This window comes from Elephas maximus, chromosome 1 (assembly GCF_024166365.1).
Source record: "Elephas maximus indicus isolate mEleMax1 chromosome 1, mEleMax1 primary haplotype, whole genome shotgun sequence".
In the NCBI taxonomy this organism is placed as follows: domain Eukaryota; kingdom Metazoa; phylum Chordata; class Mammalia; order Proboscidea; family Elephantidae; genus Elephas; species Elephas maximus.
This window is the reverse complement of record NC_064819.1, coordinates 84,917,180-84,923,064: the sequence shown is the minus strand read 5'-3', so window position 1 is coordinate 84,923,064 and position 5,885 is coordinate 84,917,180. Positions and strand designations below refer to the sequence as shown.

The following is a 5,885-nucleotide window of genomic DNA, read 5'->3' as shown; positions in this document are numbered from 1 at the left end:
CTTATGCTCACCGATTTCTCTATGTGTGTTCTGTCTAAATATGAGAGATAGATGGCTGTAAGTTCCAAGTCTTTTTAGGTGAAGGAGTGGCTTGGATCCTGGACAAGGGAACGAAGACTGTAAGGGAATTAGAAGCCTTCCTAATATGCAAGGATAAAAAATAACTAGAATCAGCACATTCCCAATTGATACTCCATAATACCAGTTTTCCTATATTTTCTCACTCATTCCATTTTTCTTCTTATTTCAATCTTTAAATAAAACATTTACTGGAAACCGCAGTTAACATCAAAAGGAGGTACACGTATGTGAAGAAGCAGGGAAAGGTTTTTCTGTCAAAAAGGAAAATAGATACATGTAGTTTCCGACTTACATCGTATTTGAATTATAATGAACAATCTTACCACCTGTCCTTCTTTTTTTTGTACATCTTGTCATCAGTAATATCTCCTATGTACCTGTTATTTATGTTACCATTCTCATACCAAGCCCGCAAAATAAATAAAGATCAAATTTTTCAAATTACTCCATCCTGTAGGGTCGCTATGAGTCAGAATTGACTTGAAGGCAGGGGGTTTAGTTTTGGTTTTTTGGTTTGCTCTGGAAGCTGGTGAACGGGAATTGAGCTGTTCGGTGGCACGGTTATGATTATGTTGTAGGAAGAGCCCCCTGGTGGCTAGGAGCAGTATGGTTTTCTGGGGGCAAGGAGTGGAAACTGAGAGTAGCTAGGGTGAGAGCTCTGAGCGCCTGGGCTGTTTGGTTATACAATTTATTTAGTAAACCTTATTGAGCACCTACTATGTGCCATGCCTTGTTTAGGCAATTGGAGTGTATATTCACATGGGTGAACAAAAAAAATAGTGGTAACATTTTTTTCCAGAGGGGTTGATTGATACGCAAATAAATCACAGCATTTGCTGTTTGTAATTATGACAAACAGCTTTTTTTTTAATTGTCTTAAGTATTATATGTAAAAAAAAATTTCCATTTTAAGGTGTTTTACATGTACAATTTAGTGACACTGATCATGCTTATTATGTTGCTCAACCATCTATCCATTTTAAAATTTTCCCATCACCCTTTAACGAGAAGCTCAGTATCCCCTCTGCAGTGAGTCTTCCACCCACCCCGGTAACCACTGATAAACTTAGGTCTCTATACACTTGCCCGTTGTAGATATTTCGTATAAGTGAGGTCAGAATAATTCTCTCATGGCAAACTTTTGAGGAAACTCAAGAGGACAAGAAAAGCTTATTGTATTTACTTCTATTTTTCCTTACCATACTCTTTCTTCCTTCCTGATATTCCAAAATTCCATCCTTTATTATTTCCTTCATTTCTGGAAAACATACTTTAACCATTCTTTTAGGGTAGTTCTTCTGGTGGCAAACTCTCTTAACTTTCCTCTCACTGAGAATGTCTTGATTTCTCCTTCATTCCAAAAGAATTTTTTGTTTTTTCTGGATTGACAGTTCTTGTCTTTCAGCACTTGAAAAATGTGCCTCTTCATTCTGGCCTCCGTGGTTTCTGATGAGATATCCACTCTCATTCAAATTATTTTTTTCCCAAAAAGTAAGGTGCCATTTCTCTCACTCCTTTCAAGGTCTCTTTTTGTTTAGCTTTGCTTTTAGAGTTCAGAAGTTTTGATTAGGTTTCCAATCACCACCCTCACTGCCATTCAACTGACAGGTGCTTTTCCTCCAAAAACCACATAAAAACCCAAATCTCTAGGTCAGCAGACTATAGAGTTTCAGACTTAGGTATTCCAGTGTTTAGAAAAGGACTTCACAAGGCTGTCTCTTAAAAAAAAAAAGTATCTTAGGGCTGGCAAATTCATCATGTAAACATTCCATGGGGCAAAAAGTAAACAGTGTTTCAATCAGTGTACAAGCAGAACTATACAAACCTCTTTCCGTGCTCAGTGAAAGGCATTACATATTTTCTAGCTCCCCAAATCCAAAATATCCCTGAATCCTGACTTTTTCTTTCTCCTTGCTATCTCTGCTTTTTGTCATCCCTATCTTTTTCCTCTGAATTACTGAAAGCTTTGCATTTCTACCTAGAGTGGGACAAAGCAGACTGTGGCTAGGGAAAGTGCTATCGTTTCTTTTTCCATTATGATTCTCTTCATATTCCTGTAGAGCAAAGAGAGGGGAGAGAGGAGTGAAGAAGCAAAGCTTCTATCAGAAGTAACTACGGCAAAATGAAAGGCTTCAGCCTAAGAGAAATAATTAGATTAAAACAAAGATTGCCTAAACAGGGACTTGACCCCTGGACACTGAGATGGAAACTCCAATGCTATACCAACTGAGTTACACAGGCCCTTTTCTGTGTTTTTTTTTTTTTGTGTGTGTGTGTGTGGGTGTTTTTTTCCGGAGCCTGTCTTTTTTGGTTAATTTATGGAAGTTCCAATCCACCAGCCACGGCTTGGAAATCCTATGGGGCCCTTCTACTCTGTCCTTTAGGTTCTCTATAAGTTGGAATTGATGACAACAGGTTTGCTTTTTTGGTTATATGTGACCAGTTGCTTTCATATTGAGTGTTTTCAAATAGCTTTTCTTGAATTCTCTTCATTGCCAAGAAGATTTTGTTCGAAAGAGACGTTGTCATCTCTCAGATCATTTCCTTTTTTCTCTCTTTGCCTTGTATCACTTTAGATTTTTGGAACCAGAATGGCTTCCCCTAGATAAGCACTGCCAAGTTTCTGACCATACTGGTGACAGACTTCATTACTTGCCAAGTGTTGTGATTTTATCCCAGTTTCTCATTTCCCTATATGAAACTATTTTTCTGGAAGCAACACTCATGCTACTCTTTGTATCCCTCTGCACTGTCTTCTACATCATCCTTGCAGTCTTGGGAAGCAGAGGAGAAAGGAGTTGAAAGAGAGAGAATTTGAAGATGAAGGGAACATTCCATAAAGGTGGGTAAACAAGGGAGCCTTAGTTTAACCCTCTACATCTCTAGGTTTGCTTTTCTTCATGAAGCACTTCCCTATCATGTGTGAGCCACTTCTTCTTCTCATTTTTTTCCCCCTCCTCCACCTGTTTCTTCTTCTCTTCCCTCTTTCTGTCTTTATTCACTGTTTGCTGCCCACATCCAAGGAAAATGGATAATTATCTTGATGAAGAAATGTACCTTAGAACATACTACCTAGAATATGATCCAAGACAGTTCGTTCCTTTTGACCTACACTTGGAGAAAATAAGGTACAGGGAATCTGGGAACAAACAAAAGGGAAGACTTTTGGTGAGAAGAAAAGATTAACCTCTCTGGGAAGGAAAGACTAAGCCGGTCATGGAAAAAGAGTATTGTTTATTTCTGCAAATATCTTGGCAATTCTAAGAATGGAAGACTGTGAAAATTGAGAGAATTTGTAATTGCTTTTCTTTAGGAATTTATGTATTTCTCATCTCTCCTACCCTTCGAATATATAAGGCATCGATTGGGGATCTGCCAATTGGACCAGTGCTCCAGGGACCAATTTAGAATCCATAGCCCTGGGTGGTGTAGTGGTTAAGTGTTATGGCTGCCAAACAAATGGTCAGCAGTTCAAATCCACCAGGCCTCCTTGGAAACTCTAAGGGGCAATTCTACTCTGTCTTATAGGGTCGCTATGAGTCAGAATCAACGCTCCGGCGGTGGGTTTGGTTTTTGGTTTAACCCTGGGCCACCTGCATATCGGGTGATTCTTCTACTTGTTGGTAGAGAATCAAGTTGTTAAAGCCTATGTTATGAATGGATTATAATAAAATATTTTCCTGGCATTAAATGCAGGCATTTCCGACAAGGTGTACTATTGTTTAGGCTTCCAGACCTTTCTCCCTCAAGTAATGCCACCTTATTTTTAAGACAGGAAAGGTCTAAATATAGCAACCTATGGCTCCCCCTTTCCTCATGCTGTCATCTGCATGCCTTTATTTCAGAGTTCAGTTCTTGGCTCATGTTTCTCTACCCAAATGCACCATTATTATCAGTGACTAGAGGAGAGTGCCTTTCAAGACATATGTCATTTCTTATAATCTCACAATTTATTACTTCTAAGTAATTGTGATCTTCACGGGATTCAGCTGCTATTTGATTTCTGTTTTGAATGTGGTTGAAGTTTCTTCCTTTTGCAAAGTGAAAAGTTTGAAAACAAACTCAATGCTCCCTAACAACATTTTCACTTTTAGGTTTGGACTACTTCTTTAGTGTATTGCTCCAGTGGCCTGATGGACAACGCCTCTGATTCTGGATCAGAAGACTGAAAGTTTGAGTCCGTTCTTGGTGCCTTGTTTCTGGTTTGGCAAGCAGTAGAAGCCCCTTGAATTGACCTCCAATGGCCAGTGTTTATTTTAGGAAATGTAAGTAACTCAGATGTATCTGTGTATTATCCTTCTCTCCCCTCCCTCTCCTCACACCCGCCCATAGCCCTTTGGCTGCATGCATCTCCCTCAGGAATCTGATGTGATATTAAATGACCACCTTATGACGTTATATAAAGTTCTAAAGAGAAGGAACTGGAATTCTGTTGGCATATGTAAGAAATGTACTTGCCAGTACTCTTGTTATTTTACTTCAGCTGGGTGTATGTGTGTGGTGTGGGGTGTGTTCTACAATATGGTGTTTGAAAACCTCCAATGAAAGTCCTTTTATGATTAACCAGAATAATCGCTCAGCAAACCATGCAACTCATCTGCTTTTTATAATTCCCCACATTTCCGTTCTTGTCTCCTTTCGAAAACACTTTTTGCGTATTCGTATGGAAATAAACACATTGTTTGATGGATTATGTTTCCCCATTTCTACTCCAGAACAAGAAGCCCTTCACACTAATGTGCTCAGTAACCCTCTGTTCCCCATTACAGTGTCACTAAGAAGAACATAGAAAAAGAAGGACTGAAAGAGGAGAGAAAGAACAGCCTCGATCATTTCTTTAGGAATTTCCTTAGTTTTCTGAGTAGTGTTTGGAGCGTGGGACAGCCTGAGGTTACCAAGCAGAGAAGCTTCTTCCTGTTTTACCTTCCATTCTTGGCACTCCTCCTCTACCAACCCATCCACAGTCTTCAAAAATTGGAAAACACTTTTCAGACGTGGATGGCAACAGACCTCACAGAATTTCAGGTTTGTGAGTAGGTAATATTGCATGAGATTTACATTTACAAACGTACAAGTCCTGTAAACAATACTTTAAGGTATAACTAAACTGGCACCCCGAGCCCCTCCCGAACACGGCAGCCGAAATAGCTCAGTTGGGAGAGCGTTAGACTGAAGATCTAAAGGTCCCTGGTTCAATCCCGGGTTTCGGCAGTTCTGTTGACATATGCATAATTATTATTATCCTTTTTTTTTTTTTTTATAACAGTTGCATTCCAAGGCTTTAGGATTCTAATAAAACTAACTGTAAATAAACTTAAGCAAAAACTTGTACGGAAGGAGGGCGCAGCTCAGTGGTAGACCGCATGCTTTGTATGTAAGAGGTTTAGGGATGGATCCCCAGCACGTCCAGTGTTTTCCTCTGTTTAAACACTGTTTAAAGTCATTCTTTCAGGAAAGAAAGAGCCCCCGGGTCGTCCACTAGTTGAGAACTGGGCTACCAACCAAAGGGCAACTGGCAGATTCTAGGAAACACTATGGAGCAGTTTTATCTTGTCCTATATTGTTCCTATGCGTCGGAATCCACTCAACAGCAACAGTTTTATTTAATTTTTCCCCTGAAGGAATACCGATGTAGTTCTTCTAATATTTTCCATATCATTCCTGCACACATACAAAGGAAAAACATAACCCGGTGGATTCCCTTGAGTGCTCTTCCATTCACAGGCTGTGAGCCTCTACATCCCCTAATTTGACTGTGACAACCCAAGGAAGACGTTAATAAAGAAAAGAAATGAAGAACCGGA

At 39.6% G+C, this 5,885-nt stretch overlaps 1 non-coding gene across 1 annotated transcript; it reads left to right on the top strand.

Moving 5' to 3' along the window:
• The first annotated feature begins 5,219 nt into the window (after positions 1-5,219).
• On the top strand, positions 5,220-5,292 carry TRNAF-GAA (transfer RNA phenylalanine (anticodon GAA)). The gene has a single exon. It is a non-coding gene; the product is annotated as a tRNA-Phe (tRNA).
• The last annotated feature ends 593 nt before the right edge of the window (positions 5,293-5,885 follow it).